This window comes from Rhinoraja longicauda, chromosome 18 (genome assembly GCF_053455715.1).
Source record: "Rhinoraja longicauda isolate Sanriku21f chromosome 18, sRhiLon1.1, whole genome shotgun sequence".
Classification (NCBI taxonomy): domain Eukaryota; kingdom Metazoa; phylum Chordata; class Chondrichthyes; order Rajiformes; family Arhynchobatidae; genus Rhinoraja; species Rhinoraja longicauda.
The window spans coordinates 2,744,323-2,765,445 of NC_135970.1; positions in this window are offsets into that span (position 1 = coordinate 2,744,323).

The following is a 21,123-nucleotide window of genomic DNA, read 5'->3' on the forward strand; positions in this document are numbered from 1 at the left end:
GGAAGAATTCAGCAAGTTGGGCAGCATCTGTGGAGAATTAATATTGCTGTTCAGTATTCTTCATTAGAAATGGGCATTGCGTACACAAGGCCAGAATGACACGCACTGCCCCTAGATTCACAGGTTCTGACCTCCACTATCAAAGAGATCTACAGGAGGTGCTGCCTCAAAAAGAGGGTCAATATCATCAAAGACCCACACCACCCTGGCCACACACTCACTGACCCACACCACCCTGGCCCACACCACCCTGGCCACACTCTCACTGACCCACACCACCCTGGCCACACACTCACTGACCCACACCACCCTGGCCACACACTCACTGACCCACACCACCCTGGCCCACACCACCCTGGCCACACTCTCACTGACCCACACCACCCTGGCCACACTCTCACTGACCCACGCCACCCTGGCCACACTCTCACTGACCCACACCACCCTGGCCACACTCTCACTGACCCACACCACCCTGACCCACACCACCCTGGCCACACTCTCACTGACCCACACCACCCTGGCCACACTCTCACTGACCCACACCACCCTGGCCACACTCTCACTGACCCACGCCACTCTGGCCACACACTCACTGACCCACGCCACCCTGGCCACACTCTCACTGACCCACACCACCCTGACCCACACCACCCTGGCCACACTCTCACTGACCCACACCACCCTGGCCACACTCTCACTGACCCACACCACCCTGGCCACACTCTCACTGACCCACACCACCCTGGCCACACTCTCACTGACCCACACCACCCTGGCCACACTCTCACTGACCCACACCACCCTGACCACACTCTCATCTCACTGCTACCATGGGGAAGGTGGTACAGGAGCCTGAAAACCGTGACCTCCAGGTTCAAGAACAGCTTCCTCCTAACAACCATCAGGCTCTTGAACACAACACCAACACTATTCTCAGCAACTCTGATCTTATATGGGCTGTGCCTTTAGTTGTACTACGGACTTTGTTTTTGCATTAGGCTCATGGTTATTAATTTATTGAACGTTTTCATTGTTATACGTTATCTGTCTGTGTTATGTTAATGGATGGGTCTGTTATTCTGCAGCAAGTAAGAATTTGGTAGTTCTATTGTTGATATACGTGTCAGTGAAACACTCTTGATTGGTGACTGACCTGATATCCAGTGGGTCTGCAACGTCAGCACAAATTGTCATTCCCCCTCCACTGTGCAACCTCCATAATGTGCACCTTTCCTTCGGTCAGGGATCATAACATCAATGGAGCTACAAACAAAATGGATGAGGAGTGCATAGAACGTGAAACAGTAGTTCAGTTTAGTTTAGTTCAGAGGTACAACGCAGGAACAGGCCACTCGGCCCACCGAGTCCCTGCCGACCAGCGATTCCCCTATACTAACACTATCCTACACACTAGGGACGATTTATATTATTATCAAAGCCTATTAACCTACAAACCCGCACGTCTTTGGAGTATGGGAGGAAACGGGAGCACCCGGAGAAAACCCACGTGGTCACAGAGAGAACGTACAAACTCCGTACAGACAGTACCCGTAGCCAGGATCAAACCCGAGCCTCTGGCGCTGTGAGGTAGCAACTCTACCGCTGCACCATAAAGCAACAGGAGTTGGCTGCGCCTAACGGCTGCGGCTCTCTGGCAGTCTGTTGTCTTTTTTTCTTTTTTTTTGTTTGTGTCGGTGTTGGGATGGTTTTTGTTTCTGTTTTTGGCTGTGTATGTGTGGTGGGGGTGTGTGGTGGGGGTGTGGGGTGGGGTGGGGGGGTGGGGCGGGGGGAAACCTTTATTTTATTAGGTCTCTTCCCCGGGGCGCGGCTCGGCTGCGGGCCTTAACATTGCCGGCGCAGCTCGGCTGCGGGACATTTCAGTGCCCGGTGCGGCTCGGCTGCGGGCCTTAACATTGCCGGCGCAGCTCGGCTGCGGGACGTTTCAGTGCCCGGTGCGGCTCGGCTGCGGGCCTTAACATTGCCGGCGCAGCTCGGCTGCGGGACGTTTCAGTGCCCGGTGCGGCTCGGCTGCGGGCCTTAACATTGCCGGCGCAGCTCGGCCGCGGGACGTTTCAGTGCCCGGTGCGGCTCGGCCGCTGGACTTAACATCGCCCGGTGCGGCCGCGGGACGTTTCAGTGCCCGGTGCGGCTCGGCCGCGGGACGTTTCAGTGCCCGGTGCGGCTCGGCCGCGGGACGTTTCAGTGCCCGGTGTGGCCGCGGGACGTTTCAGTGCCCGGTGCGGCTCGGCCGCGGGACGTTTCAATGCCCGGTGCGGCTTGGCCGCTGGACTTAACATCGCCCGGTGTGGCCGCGGGACGTTTCAGTGCCCGGTGCGGCTTGGCCGCTGGACTTAACATCGTCAGCGCTGTTCGGCCGCGGGACGTTTCAGTGCCCGGTGCGGCTCGGCCGTTGGACTTAACATCGCCCGGTGTGGCCGCGGGACGTTTCGGTGCCCGGGGCGGCTCGGCCGGGGGGCCTTCCATCCCCTTGCGGGGGCTGTGCGTGTCGTTTGCCTCGGTAGGGGTCGAGCTGCCTGTCCGTGGGTGCGGGGGGAAGAGAGGGGAAGTTTTGTTGCCTCCATCACAGTGAGGGGGTGTTTGGAGTCACTGTGATGGATGTTTGTGTTGGGGTCGGGTGTCCTGTGTTCTTTTCTTTTTGCTGTATTTTGTGTGACTGCTGAAATTTCGCTCGGTGTTGTGCCGAGTGACAATAAAGTGTTGTTATGTTATGTTATGTTATGTTATGTTAACAGGCCCTTTGGCCCACAATGTCTGTGCTGAACATGATGCCAAGACCAACTCGTATCTGCCTGCACATAGTTCATGTCCAAGTGCCTGTCCAGAAGTCTATTCAATGGCACTTTCGTATCTATGGTTATGTCACACCACAGTTTTGTCAGTATCATCGAGTCATACAGCACGGAAACAGTCCCTTTGGCCCAACTCATCCATTCCGACCATGATGCCCCATCTAAGCTCGTCCATTTGCCTGTATTTGGCCCATATCCCTCTAAACCTGTCCTGTCCATGTACCTGTCCAAGTGTCTTTTAAATGTTGTTATTGTACCTGCCTCAACTACCTCCTCTGGCAGCAGTTTGTTCCAACTACCAACCACCCTCTGGCAGCAGTTTGTTCCAACTACCAACCACCCTCTGAGTGGAAAAGCTGTCCCTGAGGCTCTGTTACATTAAACTTCTGTCCTCTGGTTCTTGATTCCCCTACCCTGTGTAAAAGACTTTGTGCTTTCACCCTTAAATAGGACTAGATGGATGGGACAACTTGGTTGGCATGGGAGAGTTGGGGCTGAGGGGCCTGTTTCCACACTGTACGACTCTATGACCTTTATCTGATGGCCTCCAATTCTGAGTTTCCCCTCAGATTGGGACCCTTCAGATACGCTGTGATAACTCTCTGCTACTTCCCAAATCCAGAACAGGGAGCTGTTTTATGTTCTAAGCTTTGAAGCTCGCCATAATTCCCCAGGCCATTGAATACATGCATGGCCGATGCATTTTTGGCAGGATGATAACCCAAAATCTTGGCGTAGTCTTCTCCTCTGACTGATCCCCGGTGAGTGTGTTGGCCATTGATCTGCTAACGAGCCTCACTGGAATCCGAACAACTGGTAAGGAATCTCGTCAGAAAATATTCTTTGTGCTGTGTTAGCTGATCTCTGCCAATTCAGCAAAAGGAGCTCGGCGATCGCTTTTGGTGCCTTGAATGAGGATGCGTGAAGTTAGCCAAGGTTCCCTCAACCCCAACTCTCCCCCACTAGTCAAGGAGCAAGAATCTGTAGATGCACAGTCTCTTGCCCAGATTGGGGGATCGAGCACCAGAGGACACAGGTTCAAGGTGAAGGGGAAAGATTTTACAGGAATCTGAGGAGTTCACACGAAGGGTGGTGGGTGTATGGAACAAGCTGCCAGAGGATGTAGTTGAAGCTGGGACTATCCCAACGTTTAAGAAACAGTTAGACAGGTACATGGATAGGACAGGTTTGGAGGGATATGGACCAAGCGCAGGCAGGTGGGACTAGTGCAGCTGGGACATGTTGGACAGTGTGGGCAAGTTGGTCCAAAGTGCCTGTTTCCACATTGTATGTATTACTCTATGACTCTATGTACCAAATTTGTAATATACCAATTTCAAATTTTCACCACGATCATCAATTTGAAACATTGACTCTGTTTCCTGCTCCACAGTTGCTGCCCGATCCGCAAAGTATTTCCAGAATGCACTGTTTCTGGAACCTCATTCTCAAAGGTTGCACGCAAGTGGAAATGGTTGAAATGGTTGAATAAAAACACATAACGTCAGGCTGTTGTAAATAGACTACAGCTCAGCGTTCAACACTATCTTCCCCTCCAAACTGGTTATCAAGCTCACAGAAGGCAGACACAAAAAGCTGGAGTAACTCAGCGGATCAGACAGCATCTCTGGAGAAAAGGAATAGGTAACGTTTTGGGCCGAGACCCTTCTTCAGACTGAGAGTCAGTGGAAAGGGAAACAAGAGACAGATGTACACAGTGATGTAGAGAGATATAGAACAAATGAATGAAAGATTTGCAAAATAGATGAGTCTCTGTTGAGTCTTATTGTCTGTAACTCATTTTCACCGAGCCCACAAATAACAATGGCCTGTTTTCTTTATCATTGTTACTTTTTTGCACATCTTTCATTCATTTATTCTATATCTCTCTATATCACCTTCTGTATCTCCCATTTCCCTTTCCCCTGACTCTCAGTCTGAAGAAGGGTCTCGACCCGATACATCACCTATCCCTTTTCTCCACAGATAGTCAGCCAACATTATTGTTATGGTACATTTATTGCCGATAAATAAATTCACAAAAGCGCCCTGAAACTTTTGTTGAAACAGCTTCTTGCACCAATTCCTCGTTCCTTTTGTCTCATTCCACCTGGCTTTGCATCTCTGGCCTCTGTCCAACCATCTGTTTATCAAGATGGCCACCCTCACCTGTATCCACCTATTACCTGCCAGACTTTGTCCTGCCCTCCTCCCTTCCAGCTTTCCCATCCACCATAATAAGTCAGAAGAATATTCCCGCCTGAAGAGGTTGCCTATCCGTGTTCTCCAGAGATGCTGCCTGACCTGTTGAGTTACTCCAGCACTTTATTTTAAAATTCCATTCATTTACAAGTTTTTACACAGTGGGTGGTGGGTGCCAAGGGTGGTAGAGGTGGCACACATAGCTACAGAGATGCATTGGCAATAGGAGCCAGCACCGCCAATCAATGTGATCATGGCTGATCATCCACAATCAGTACCCAGTTCCTCCCTTCTCCCCTTAACCCTTGATTCCACTAGCCCTAAGAGCTCTATCTAACTCTCTTTTGAATGCATCCAGTGAATCAGCTTCCACTGCCTTCTGAGGCAGAGTAGTCCACAAATTCACAACTCTCTGTGTGAGAGTTTTTCCTCATTTCAGTTCTAAACGGCCTACCCCTTATTCTTAAACTGTGGCCCCTGTTCTGGACTCCCCCAACATCGGGAACATGTTTCCTGCATCTAGTGTGTCCAATCCCTTAATAATTTTATATGTTTCTATAAGATCCCCTCTCATCCTTCTAAATTCCAGTGAATACAAACCCAGTCGCTCCATTCGTTCATCATAAGACAGTCCAGCCATCCCGGGAATTAACCGCTGCACTCCCTCAATAGCAAGAATATCCTTCCTCAAATTTGGAGACCAAAACTGCACACAATACTCCAGGTGTGGTCTCACCAGGGCCCTGTACAACTGCAGAAGGACCTCTTTGCTCCTGTACTCAACTCCTCTCGTTATGAAGGCCAACATACCATTGGCTTTCTTAACTGCCTGCTGTACCTGCATGCTTACTTTCAGTGACTGATGCACTAGGACATCCAGGTCTCGTTGTACTTCCCCTTTTCCTAACCTGACACCATTCAGATAATAATCTGCCTTCCCCTTATGGTCTCCAAAGTGGATAACCTCACATTTATCCACATATGTTAGTGGCATTTAAGTGGCTATACATATATATATATATATATATATATATGCCTATCCAAACATCTCTTAAATGCCACTATCGTATGTGGCATCAAGTTAGGCATGGACATTGTGGGCCGAAGGGCCTGTCCTTCTGCTGTACTGTTTTATGTTCTATAATTACCAATAGGTATAGGTTTATTATTATCATGTGCAGTGAAAAGCTTTGTTTTTCATGCCATCCAAACAGATCAGATAATACTCTACATAAATACAATCAATTCAAACTCAAACACCACAGGTAGAGCAAAGGGGAAGATACAGAATGCAGAATATAGTTCTCAGCATTGTAGCGCATCAGTTCCACAGACAAAGTCCAATGTCCACAGTAGGGAAGAGGTGGAATAAGATAGCAGTCTAATGAAAAATAATGATATCAATCACTGTTTCCCCTTCCATGGGCAACAACTCTGTAGAAATCAAGAGTAAGAGAGAGAATACTGAAAATACACAGACGATCAGACAGCGGCACTGAGAGGAAAGCAAGATCACCATGAAATATTCATCCTGGAGGCTGACAGTGTGGCTGGGCTGTGAGCTGACACTGAGTAGGCTGATTAAAGAATCTGGCAATGAAAGGCAAGTGGAGTAAAATGTCATTTGATCTGCCAGCACTCAGCTGTCTGCTAGTTACATTATACAGTAAACAACAACTTGCATTCCTAGCGCACGCCCTATCACAGAAAGTATTTCAAACTCTGCAAAGAAACATAACCAGACACTGGACCCATGGCCAAAACAAATGATATGAGACACATCTGGTGAAAGTTAGAGATACGGCACGGAAACAGGCCCTTCAGCCCACCAAGTCCAACTGACTATCCATCGCCCGTTCACACTAGTTCCAGGCCCTTCAGCCCACCCAGGTCCATGCTGACTATCCATCGCCCGTTCACACTAATTCTATGTTTTCCTACTTTCTCCTCCACTGCCTACACACTAGGGGGTGGCACGGTGGTGCAGTGGTAGAGTTGCTGCCTTACAGCGCTTGCAGCGCCAGAGACCCGGGTTCGATCACGACTACGGGTGCTGTCTGTGCGGAGTTTGTACGTTCTCCCCGGGGAGATCTTCGGTTTCCTCCCACACTCCAACGACGTACAGGTTTGTAGGATAAGAGGCTTGCTATCAATGTAAAAGTGTCCCTAGTGTGTTTAGGGTAGTGTTAATGTGTGGGGGACGCTGGTCGGTGCCGACTCGGTGGGCCAAAGGGCCTGTTTCCGCGCTGTATCTCTAAACTAAACTAAACTAAACACAAGGGGTAATTTACAGAGGGAAAATTAACCTACAAAACCCGCAAATCTTTGTGATGTGGGAGGAAACTGGAGCGCCTGGAGGTAACCCATGGGAGAACGTGCAAACTCCATACAGACAACAGCCGAGGTCAGGATCGAACCTGGTCTCTGGTGCTGTGTGGCAACAGCTCGCTCTACCAGCTGTGCCACTGTGGCACTCTGTGAAAGAGGGTTGCCAACTTCCTCACTCCCAAATAAGGAACAAAAGGTGACGTTACCGCCCCGCGCCCCACGTGACCTCACCCAGCCAATGGCGGCCGCCCGGGCAGGGTGAGGTCACCCTTTGTCCCTTATTTGGGAGTGAGGAAGTTGGCAACCCTACTAATACGGGACGAGGGGCGGTCCCGTACGGGACAAACCAATTAGAGATACAGCATGGAAACAGGCCCTTCGGCCCACCGGGTCCGCGCCGACCAGCGATCCCCGCACATGAACACTATCTTATACCCACTAGGGACAATTTTTACATTTACCAAGCCAATTAACCTCCATACCTGTCCGTCTTTGGAGTGTGGGATGAAACCGAAGATCTCGGAGAAAACCCACGCAGGTCACGGTGAGAAGGTACAAACTCGGTACAGACAACAGTCTCATCGAACTGCTCAGTCCATTATTTTAATGGTAGTGTTGAAAGGGGGAAAGAAATGTGTTTATCAAGTGCGTGGTCGGGATGGAACCCGGGTCTCCGGCGCTGCATTCGCTGTAAGGCAGCAACTCTACCGCTGTGTCGCAGAAGTAGAAGCTGAAGTCTGCCTTTGATCAGATGATGACATTTGTACACTTCCTACACTTCTCCATTTTATTTAAAAGATCCAAATTTCAGAGACAGAGTTCAATGTCCCCATACGACCGTGTCGTATAGGAAATGTTTCTATTCCTTAGAGTAATACTGCACAAAGGAACCATTAGGCTCATTGTGATTGTGTCCTAACACTCTGAAACAACTCTGCAATTAGCCGCACTTCCCAGCACTTGATAAACACATTTCTTTCCCCCTTTCAACGCTACCATTAAAATAATGGACTGAGCAGTTCGTTGAGCCTGGTGAGTATTTTTACTGCCCAGTTCACTTTCCAAATAGATCATCACATGTTGTGCTTCCTTTTCTTTCAGCCCCGTTGAAAGGAAGTGGGTGCCAACAATTCGTTGTGCTTTTACACTTTCTAAATTCACGTTAAATTACTTCCAGTGGGCAGGGAGACATGTTTTTGCGGACGCTCAGCATACGAAAGAGCTGTGCAGGAAGGAACTGGAGATGCTGGAGGCCTGAAGAAGGGTCTCGACCCGAAATGTCACCCATTCCTTCCATCCAGTGATGCTGCCTGTCCCGCTGAGTTACTCCAGCATTTTGCATCTGGTCAACGAACTGCTCAGTTTAGTGGCACTGGCACTGTTAATCACACTGAGGGCCGTGAAACATGGAAGAAATGGATCTTGTCAGTGTGTGCAACTAATAGACAATAGACTATTGCTGCAGGAATAGGCTATTAGGCCTTTCGAGCCATTCACCGTGATCAGTACCCTGTTCCTGCCTTCTCCCCATGTCCCTTGACTCCGCTATCATTAAGAGCTCTATCTCACTCTCTCTTGAAAGCATCCAGGGAATTGGCCTCCACTGCCTTCTGAGGCAGAGAGTTCCACAGCTTCACAACTCTCTGACTGAAAAAGTTTTTCCTCATCTCCGTTCTAAATGGCCTACCCCTTATTCTTAAACTGTGGCCCCTGGTTCGGGACTCCCCCAACATTGGGAACATGTTTCCTGCCTCTAACTTGTCCAATCCCTTAATAATCTTATATGTTACAATAAGATCCCGTCTCATCCTTGTAAATTCCAGTGTATACAAGCCCAGTCGCTCCAGTCTTTGGTCAACGTGGGTTGTTTTTAAATGTGCTATACAAATAAATTGACTTGACTTGACTTGACTTTCAACATACGACAGTCCCGCCATTCCGGGAATTAACCTCGTGAACCTACGCTGCACGCCCTCAATAGTAAGAATATCCTTCCTCAAATTTGGAGACCAAAACTGCACACAACACTCCAGGTGCAGTCTCACTAGGGCCCTGCACAACTGCAGAAGGACCTCTTTGCTCCTAAACTCAACTCCTCTTGTTATGAAGGCCAACATGCCGTTAGCTTTCTTCACAGCCTGCTGTACCTGCATGCTTCCTTTCAGTGACTGATGCACTAGGACACCCAGATCTTGTTGTACTTCCTCTTTTCCTAACTTGACACCATTCAGATAATAATCTGCCTTCCTGTTCTTACCACTGAGGCGGTGAATTTGATCACGAAAACAGACCATTTCTGCCCACACTGTGGCATCAAGAACCCGTTCCATTTACAACAAGCACGCTGCCCTTGGTTTGGGAGGGAGGGGGGAGGGTGTCTAATTCAGCAGCGGTTCTGGAGCTTTCCATGCAGAATAAAGTCATGTTTATCTCCCGCATCCGGCAGCCGTTGGGCGGAGAGCGGAGTTTCTCCCACCGGCTGGCCCCTGTGTTCCGCACAGCTACTCTGGGAATGGCGCTTGTCAGAGTTTACTTCAAACTGAAGACCTCCCCTTAACCTGACCTCATCAGATCAGCTTTTAGCGGCATTCGGTGGCATCTTCTGATGGAAGCAGGAATTTGGAACCGAGTTCCTCCTTTTAGTACAACTTATTTATAACAAGCGAGGGTCTCGAAGGGCCCGGAGAAGATGCCTCCACTTATGCGGAACAGGCACAGAAGCCACTGTTTACATCCCTGTGAGCCGAGTACCGTCAGGTCCTGTGAATATTTGCTCTCTTCCCAGTGAGCTAATGTATGCCTCCAGCAGGTACTGGACTGTGAAGTTTGCCTTTTATTCAATGATTTTCACAGAGTGTCTCGTCTAAACTTAGCAAGGCTGATTGAGCAGAAGTGAAGATGCATTAAAGCGGCAAACCTGACACACAGCCAACCGACAAGAGTTGAGAGTGTGGGTAATTGTCAATAGTTGTCCTGCAACGAAAGGTCCCACTCAGGAGATTAGTGGGCAAAATTAGAACACATGGTATTGGGGGTAGGGTACTGACATGGATAGAGAACTGGTTGGCAGACAGGAAACAAAGAGTAGGGATTAACGGGTTCCTTTCAGAATGGCAGGCAGTGACTAGTGGGGTGCCGCAAGGCTCGCTGCTGGGACCGCAGCTATTTACAATATACATTAATGACTTAGATAAAGGAATTAAAAGTAACATTAGCAAATTTGCAGATGACACAAATCTGGGTGGAAGTGTGAACTGTGAAGAGGATGCTATAAGGATGCAGGGTGATTTGGACAGGTTGGGTGAGTGGGCAGATGCATGGCAGATGCAGTTTAATGTAGATAAATGTGAGGTTATCTACTTTGGATAGAACGGGAAGGCAGATTATTATCTGAATGGTAGGAACAAAGTGCTGGAGAAACTCAGCGGATCAGGCAGCATCTCTGGAGAGAAGGAATGGGTGACATTTCGGGTCGAGACCCTTCTTCAGATTATCTGAATGGTGTCAGATTAGGAAAAGGGGAAGTACAACGAGACCTGGGTGTCCTTGTACATCAGTCACTGAAAGTAAGCATGCAGGTTCAACAGGCAGTAAAGAAAGTTAATGGCATGTTGGCCTTCATAATGAAAAGAGTTGAGTTTCGTAGGGGTGCAGTTGGATAGGGCCCTGGTGAGACCACACCTGGAGTATTATGTGCAGTTTTGGTCTCCTAATTTGAGGAAGGATATTCTGGCTATTGAGGGAGTGCAGTGTAGGTTCACCAGGTTAATTCCCGGGATGGTGGGACTGTCATATGAGGAAAGAATGGAGCGACTAGGCTTGTATTCACTGAATTTTAGAAGGATGAGAGGGAATCTTATAAAAACATCTAAGATTATTAAGGGACTGGACAAGCTAGATGCAGGAAACATGTTCCCGATGTTGGGAGAGTCCAGAACCAGGGGTCACAGTTTAAGAATAAGGGGTCGGCCGTTTAGAACTGAGGTGAGGAAATACTTTTTCACACAGAGAGCTGTGAATTTGTGGAATTCTCTGTCTCAGAAGGCAGAGGAGGCCAATTTACTGGATGCATTCAAGAGAGAGTTAGTTAGAGCTCTTGGGGCTAGCGGAATCAAGGGGTATGGGGAGAAGAAGGCAGGAATGGAGTACTGATTGTGGATGATCAGCCATGATCACAATGAATGGCGGTGCTGGCTCGAAGGGCCGAATGGCCTCCTCCTGCACCTATTGTCTATTGTACCTATGTATCTGTGGAACAATGAAATTCTTACTTTAGACTTTTAGAATTTAGAGATGCAGCGTGGAAACAGGCCCTTCGGCCCACCAAGTCTGTGCTGACCAGTGATCACCCAGTAAACTAGCATTATACGGCACACTAGGGACAAGGTTACAATTTCACAAAAGCCAATTAAACTGCAAATCTGTATGTCCTTCGAAGAAATGGGAGCAGCTGGAGAAAGCCCACGCGGTCACGGGGGGAAGGTGAGAATTCCACACGGACCGCACCCGCAGTCAGGATCAAACCCGGGCCTCTGGTAGTGTGAGGCAGCAACTCTAAACCCCTGTGCCACTGCGCTGCTCAATCCTGCTGCAGTTTAAATGGCCCATGAATGCAATAACTCTCAGATAATATATAATAACCAAAGAATACAACAAATAAATAAATAAATAATGGTGATACTTGTTCATTTTTGAGTTAGGATGCGGAAGCAGGCCCTTCGGCCCACCCACCGAGGCTGCACCGACCAGCAATCCCCTACCCTACATACCACACCACCCTACACACACTGGGGACGGTTTTACATTTACACCAAGCTAATTAACCCCCAAACCTGTACGTCTTTGGAGTGTGGGAGGAAACCGAAGATCTCGGAGGAAATCTGGTCACAGGTCACGGGGAGAACGTACAAGCTCCGTACAGACAAGCACCTGAAGTCAGGATGGAACCCGGGTCTCGGGCGCTGGAAGGCAGTAACTCTACTGCTGCGCCACCGTGCCTCCCCTACGATAGGTGACCATAATATGGCCACAACCGGAGCTAGCAGTGCAACTAAAGACACATAGAAACATAGAAAGATAAAAAATAGGTGCAGGAGGAGGCCATTCGGCCCTTCGAGCCAGCACCGCCATTCATTGTGATCATGGCTGATCGTCCCCAATCAGTAACCCGTGCCTGCCTTCTCCCCATATCCCTTGATTCCGCTAGCCCCTAGAGCTCTATCTAACTCTCTCTTAAATTCATCCAGTGAATTGGCCTCCACTGCCCTCTGTGGCAGAGAATTCCACAAATCCACAACTCTCTGGGTGAAAAAGTTTTCTCTCATCTCAGTTTTAAATGGCCTCCCCTTTATTCTAAGACTCCTGGTTCTGGACTCGCCCAACATTGGGAACATTTTTCCTGCATCTAGCTTGTCCAGTCCTTTTATAATTTTATATGTTTCTATAAGATCCCCTCCAGTGAATACAAGCCTAGTGTTTTCAATCTTTCCTCATATGACAGTCCCGCCTTCCCAGGGATCAATCTCGTACACAGTCCGCAGAAGCTCACAGCTTCTCAGCTACATCAGCATTGACAGTTATTTGTGTATTGGTGTTGATCTATTGTTGTCAGGTGTACCGTGGTACAGTGAAAGTGCCACTCAGTCCAATCAGATAATTCTATACATGAATACAATCAATCTAAACAAAAGTACAACTTGTAGAGCAAAGAGAAAGACATCAGCGAGCAGAACATAGTTTCTCAGCGTCGGGGCGCACCAGGTCAAGAGGAAAAAGTCCCATGTTGGTAATGCGGTAGGTTGGAAGATCAGGACTGCAACCTAGCTTGTGGATGGATTGTGTGGACATTCTCAGCATAGTGCATCCTGTTGTTCAGAGTAGAAGGAGATAATGTTGTCTCCACAATGTGGACATCCAAAGTATGTCAACTTATTCTTGATGCAAGGCTTTGTCATATAATTCTCGACAACTCGTAGGGTGAATCTTGCACTAAATACTTTGTTTGGTTCGTGTCGCTGACCGGTACATCCATGATGGATCCGTGTAGATGAGCGGTACATCCATGATGGGTCCGTGTAGATGACCGGTACATCCATGATGGGTCCGTGTAGATGACCGGTACATCCGTGATGGGTCCGTGTAGATGACCGGTACATTTGTGTTTGTCTCATGTAGATGATCGGCACCCATGTTTGGTCCGTGTAGGTGACCGGTACATCTGTGTTTGGACCATGTAGGTGACCGGTACATCTGTGTTTGGTCCATGTAGGGGAGCGGTACATCTGTGTTTGGTCCGTGTAGGTGACCGGTACATCTGTGTTTGGTCCGTGTAGGTGACCGGTACATCTGTGTTTGGTCCGTGTAGGTGACCGGTACATCTGTGTTTGGTCCGTGTAGGTGAGCGGTACATCTGTGTTTGGTCCGTGTAGGGGACCGGTACATCTGTGTTTGGTCCGTGTAGGGGAGCGGTACATCTGTGTTTGGTCCGTGTAGGTGAGCGGTACATCTGTGTTTGGTCCGTGTAGGTGAGCGGTGCATCTGTGTTTGGTCCGTGTAGGGGAGCGGTACATCTGTGTTTGGTCCGTGTAGGGGAGCGGTACATCTTTAGACTTCAGACTTTAGACGTTAGAGGTACAGAGTGGAAACAGGCCCTTCGGCCCACCGAGTCCGTGCCGACCAGCAAGCACCCTGTACACTAACATTATCCTGCACACTAGGGACAATTTTACCATTTACGGAAACTAATTAACCTACAAAGCTGTACGTGCAGCGTAGGTTTACTAGGTTAATTCCCGGAATGGCGGGACTGTCATATGTTGAAAGACTGGAGCGACCAGACTTGTATACACTGGAATTTAGAAGGATGAGAGGGGATCTTATCGAAACGTATAAGATTATTAAGGGGTTGGACATGTTAGAGGCAGGAAACATGTTCCCAATGTTGGGGGAGTCCAGAACCAGGGGCCACGGTTTAAGAATAAGGGGTAAGCCATTTAGAACAGAGATGAGGAAAAACTTTTTTAGTCAGAGAGTTGTGAATCTGTGGAATTCTCTGCCTCAGACGGCAGTGGAGGCCAATTCTCTGAATACATTCAAGAGAGAGCTAGATAGAGCTCTTAAGGATAGCGGAGTCAGGGGGTATGGGGAGAAGGCAGGAACGGGGTACTGATTGAGAATGATCAGCCATGATCACATTGAATGGCGGTGCTGGCTCGAAGGGCCGAATGGCCTACTCCTGCACCTATTGTCTATTGTCTATTGTCTATTGTCTCTGAGATGTGGAAGGGGACCCATGCGATCACAGGGAGAATGTAAAACTCCGTGCAGACAGCACCTGTAGTCAGGATCAAACTCTGGTCTCTGGTGCTGCATGGCTGCAACTCTACCGCTGTGCCATCCTAGTACACCAATGTTATGAAGGAAACTTCATCCTTGGCAATGTTTAACCTTCCTTTAAGATGAGAGGAAAGTTTTTTTTAAAGTTTTTTTATTGATTCAAATAGAATTCATTTTTTCCTTCAGATTGCTTTGATGATATATTTCTGTTTGCACAGGTTTGCGAAAGTCCTTTTAAAACCTGTTAACTGTGCTGGACTAAACCCGAGGGGCGTGTTTAGTCCACAACCCAGCAAGCATTGACACTGAATACAAAGATTATCTATTGAGTGGAAAAGAAAGCTAAGCGGTTGTTGTAAAATCCCAACTGGTTCACTAATAGCTTTTAGTGATGGGAACCTTCCAGCCTTAACCAATGCATGCTTGCACTTAGTGCTAGCCGACACCAAAGGTTTGGCTGTAAATGCTCACAGGGCTTGGAGTAACTAGAAACTAGAAATGGCCAAGTAGGCAGTGCAATGACCAGAACCGAAGACCTCAGAGAAAACCCACGCAGTTCACAGGGAGAACGTACAAACTCCGTACAATACAATACAATACAATACAATACAATATATCTTTATTGTACAGGGGTACAACGACATTGGGAATGCGACTTCCATTCGATGCAATCCATAGTCAGGATCGAACCCGCATCTCTGGCGCTGTGAGACAGTTGCTCTATCGAAAGCCACCGTGCCGTGAATGCAGTACTCCATATTGTACTCAATTTTGTTTACAAAATCATGAGAGGAATAGATCGGGTAGATGCACAGTCTTTTACCCAGAGTAGGGGAATCGAGGACATATCATATCATATCATATCATATATATACAGCCGGAAACAGGCCTTCTCGGCCCACCAAGTCCGTGCCGCCCAGTGATCCCCGTACATTAACACTATCCTACACCCACTAGGGACAATTTTTACATTTACCCAGCCAATTAACCTACATACCTGTACGTCTTTGGAGTGTGGGAGGAAACCGAAGATCTCGGAGAAAACCCACGCAGGTCACGGGGAGAACGTACAAACTCCTTACAGTGCAGCACCCGTAGTCAGGATCGAACCTGAGTCTCCGGCGCTGCATTCGCTGTGAAGCAGCAACTCTACCGCTGCGCTACCGTGCCGCCCTTAGGTTCAAGGTGAAGGGGAAAAAGATTTAATAGGAATCCGAGTGGTAACTTTTTCACACAGAGGGTGGTGGGTGTATGGAAAGAGCTGCCAGAGGAGGTAGTTGAAGCTGGGACTATCCCATTGTTTAAGAAACAGTTGGACAGGTACATGGATAGGGCACGTTTGGAGGGTTATGGACCAAGCGCAGGCAAGTGGGACTAGGGTAGCTGGGACATTGTTGGCTGGTGTGGGTGAGCTGGGCCGAAGGGCCTGTTTCCACACTGTATCATTCTATGACTCTATCTATGAGTCCAGTTGTGGCCAAATTACATGGACAGGAAAGATTTAGAGGGGTATGGGCCAAATGCAGGAAAATGGGACTAGCTTAGATGGGGCATCTCGGCCGGCATGGATGAGTTGGGCTGAGTTGGGCCTGATTCCATGTTGCCTGACTCTATGATCTATGGCTCTTGTGTTTTTGTGTTTCGACATAAGTTCATTGATTTTGTGTTTCAACATAAGTTCATTGATTTTGTGGCCTGTGCCATGAATTTTGAGGTTTAAGTTCAAAATGCATAAAAACAATGCCATTAAATTTGTTGTGATGTTAATTTAGGGCAGGAACCTTGATCCCAACACATGTTTAATGCTGGATAGGCACACAGTCTGATTCAGAATCCTCACCCCAGATTGCACATCAACCCTCCATCACTTTCACAATCTGACACCAACAATGAGGAATTGTGGAATGCTAGAAGAATTCAACATGATAGGCAGCATCTACGGAAGAAGAAAACCGTTAACCTATTTGGATCAGATCCTTTCCACAGACACTGCGTTCCACCCCTAGCCTTTGTCACCCGCGGTCTAGGCTTAAGCTCAGGGGTGACCGCGCTTTAGCGGTTGCAGCTCCTAGACTGTGGAACAGCATCCCTCTCCCCATCAGAACTGCCCCCTCCATCGACTCCTTTAAGTCCAGGCTCAAAACCTATTTCTACTCCCTAGCGTTTGAGGCTCATTGAGGAGGCGCTGTGAACTGTTTGCGTGCTACTGTATGTTTCTTTTTTTTTTTTCCATTGGAACCTAATCAGATGTACAGCACTTTGGTCAACGTGGGTTGTTTTTAAATGTGCTATACAAATAAAATTGACTTGACTTGACTTGACTTACTCCACCCATCTGACAATCAACTACCAAGGTCACGGTGGCGCAGCGGTAGAGTTGCTGCCTTACAGCGAATGCAGCGACGGAGACCCGGGTTCCATCCCGACCACGGGCGCCGTCTGTACGGAGTTTGCACGTTCTCCCCGTGACCTGCGTGGGTTTTCTCCGAGATCTTCGGTTTCCTCCCGCACTCCAAAGACGTACTGGTTTGTAGGTTAATTGGCTTGGTAAATGTAAAAATTGTCCCTGGTGGGTGTTAATGTGCGGGGATCGCTGGTCAGCACGGACCCGGTGGGCCGAAGGGCCTGTTTCCACACTGTATCTCTAAACTAAAGCTGTATCTCCTGGTTGCCAAACTCTTTAACGCCCCTTCCCATTCCCACACTGACCTTTCTGTCAAACGCAAATTGGAGGAACAGCACCTCGTATTTCGCTTGGGCAGCTTACACCCCAGCGGGATGAATATTGATTTCTCTAACTTTATGTAACCCTTGTATCCCCTCTCTCCAAGTCAAGTTAAGTCAAATTTATTTGTCACATACACATACACGATGTGCAGTGAAATGAAAGTGGCAATGCCTGCGGGTTGTGCACAAAAAGAATTACAGTTACAGCATATAAATAAAGTTAATAAGTTACTATTAGTGTCGACAAAAATTTAGTCTCTAGGGTTATAAAAGTTAACAGTCCTGATGGCCTGTGGGAAGAAGCTTCGTCTCATCCTCTCTGTTTTCACAGCGTGACAGCGGAGGCGTTTGCCTGATCGTAGCATCTGGAACAGTCCGTTACTGGGGTGGCAGGGGTCCCTCATGATCTTGCTTGCTCTGGATCTGCACCTCCTGATGTATAGGTCCTGCAGGGGGACGAGTGTAGTTCCCATGGTGCGTTCTGCCGAACGCACTACTCTCTGCAGGGCCATCCTGTCCTGGGCAGAGCTGTTCCCAAACCAGACTGTAATGTTGCCGGACAGGATGCTCTCTACAGCCCCAGAGTAGAAGCAATGAAGGATCCTCAGAGACACTCTGAATTTCCTCAATTGTCTAAGGTGGTAAAGGCGCTGCTTTGCCTTATCCACCAGGGCGGCAATTTGCGTTGCCCACGTCAGATCCTCTGTGATGCGGACTCCCAACTATTTAAAACTGCTCACCCTATCCACAGTAGACCCATTTATCTCCAGTGGCGTGTACGTCCTTGGATGTTTAGCCCTTCTGAATTCCACAATCAGCTCCTTTGTTTTAGTGACATTCAAGAGGAGACTATTGTCCCACCCAAGTCGTACCAGCTTCAAAATCGTCTTGTTGAGTCTCATTGTCTACAACTCGTTTTCACCTAGACCACAGGTAACAAGGGCCTGTTTCCTTTATCATCGTCACTTTTCTGCTTATCTTTCATTCACTTGTTCTATATCTCTCTACATCACCGTCTATGTTTTCCTTTCCCCTGACTCTCAGTCTGCAGAAGGGTTTCGTCCCGAAACGTCACCTATTCCTTTACTCCGGAGATGCTGCCTGCCCCACTGAGTCACTCCAGCTTTTTGTGTCTTTCCACCAATCACTTGCCAGGCTTTCTTCTGCACCCACCAATCTTTTCCAGCTTTCTGCCCCCTACCTCATCAGTCTGAAGAAGGGTCCCGACCCGAAACATCGCCTGTCCATCCCCTCCACAGATGCTGCCTGAGCCGCTGAGTTCCTCCAGCGATTTGTGTTTTGCAGAGTTACTCCCTGCATGGCTGGTCAATCTTGCCATCATTTGCACTGTTCTTTCAGATTCCAGCATCTGCGGTTTTTATTTACTTTTGTGCGAATTTGACCTAGTTGTGACAGTTTAAGAATAAGGTACATATAAGGTGTGTATAGAATCCTGAGGCAGGCAGGAATAGGCAGGGTCTCTTACCCAGGAAAGGGGAATGAAGAACCATAATCAAGATGCAGGGGGCACTGATTGTGTGAAGCTCCCTGACCTATATGGGCCACGAGTGCACCATGTGTGGGATTGGAACAGGATTCCAGGCATTGAATGCAAGTCCTTTGGTGCCACTGGAAGGCACAGAAGGAACAGTGCCGATCATTCAATTTGCAGGGAGATCATGATACACCTTTCTGATTACTTTTCATTGTAATGAAATGGCCAAGCATCAGTTTCCATGTCGACACTTTGCCGGCTTCAAACCACTGATCGACCGAAGGAAAGCCATTTTTACATGGGATGATTGCCTGAAATAGACAATGAAAAGCAGGATTCACGGTTATTTATTTATATCTATTTTTATATCTTTATATTTTCGATTTGTCGGTCATTAGTGGTCTGCGTTTTCTACCGAGGGATGCTTAGCTGAGCTTCTGTGAATTCACAGACTCGCAATTTATAAGCATGAAGCCAGACTTGCTTTCTGCCAAATATTAGTTTTATAGATAGAGCAAAACAGAATGGAAACAGGGCCTTTAGCCACCGAGTTCACGGGACCATCGATCACCTGTTCACACCGAAGGTATTTATTCACAAATTGCTGGAGTAACTCAGCAGGTCAGGCAGCATCTCGGGAGAGAAGGAATGGGTGACGTTTCGGGTCGAGACCCTTCTTCAGACTGATGTCAGGGGGGGCGGGACAAAGGAATGATATAGGTGGAGACAGGAAGACAGTGGGAGATCTGGGAAGGGGGAGGGGAAGAGAGGGACAGAGGAACTATCTAAAGTTGGAGAAGGTGGGGGGGGGGGGGGGGGGTGGTTGGAGAGAGAGAGAGGTTTACGGGTTATTTGAAGATGGAGTAGTCAATGTTCATACCGATGGGGTGTAAGCTAACCAAGTGAAATATGAGCTGCTGTTCCTCCAATTTGCTCTGGTCAGGCATCATCCCTGGAGGACATGGGTAGGTGACGTTTCAGTTCAGGACCTTTCTTGCCTGAACAAGAGTCCCAATCTGAAACATCAGCTATCCATGTTCTCCAGAGATGCTGCCTGACCCGCTGAGTTCCTACAAGACTTTGTGTTTCTACTTTCGGTCATACGATTCACTGCTTGAATCCATCCTTCACATATAAGACACAGAAATATTCTTCATTGGCACTGTTTCTTGAAATCCTTTGAGAAGGGAAACAGGAAAAAACAATAGTTAAAGGTAATTTTAGGTAGCCAGCACGACAGGGAAGAACTGAGGTTCAGCTGTGAGTTTGCACTGAGCCCAGTGAGAGCTCCACATGCCCCCAGCATGCCATCGTTGAGGAGAGGGAGAAGACATCAGGGGATTGAAACTTTAGACTTTAGAGATACAGCATGGAACAGGCCCCTCGGCCCATCGAGTCCATGTCGACCAAAGATCACCCACCACACTAGCACTATCCTACACACTGGGGACCAAGTACAGTTTTTACCGAAGCCAATTAGCTTACAAATGTGCCCGTCTTTGGAGTGTGGGAGGAAACCGGAGCACCTGGAGAAAACCCACACAGTCACAGGGAGTACGTACAAACTCTGTACAGACAGCACCCGTAGTCAAGATGGAGCCCGGGTCTCTGACGCTGTAAGGCAGCAGTTCTACCGCTACGCCACCTGTGTCACCCGTGATGTACGAAAGGAGATATGGAGGAGGCCCAGCTGTCTGATGTGTCACTGACCCCCCCCCCCCCCCTCCCCCCCACTGTGACAAAAACCCTTTCATCTTCACACATATACAAATAATAATTAATTGTGTGAGGTGTCAAAGGATGACCCAGGCCCTGAGAATGGGAGCCCAGCGGGATTGAAGATATTGTTAGGAGACGGGGAATGCAGAGCTTTTCACTGTACCTCAGTACACAGGCCAACAATGGCCTCTACCACACATATAAAGCCCTAAATGGACATTCCCCCCCCCCTACATCAAAAATCTTCTAACCCACCTCTCTAACTCCAGGTCCCTCAGGTCGGCCGACTTGGGGCTACTCACTATCCCGCGGTCTAGGCTTAAGCTCAGGGGTGACCGCGCTTTTGCGGTTGCAGCTCCTAGACTGTGGAACAGCATCCCTCTCCCCATCAGAACTGCCCCCTCCATCGACTCCTTTAAGTCCAGGCTCAAAACCTATTTCTACTCCCTAGCGTTTGAGGCTCATTGAGGAGGCGCTGTGAACTGTTTTGTATGTGCTGTTATG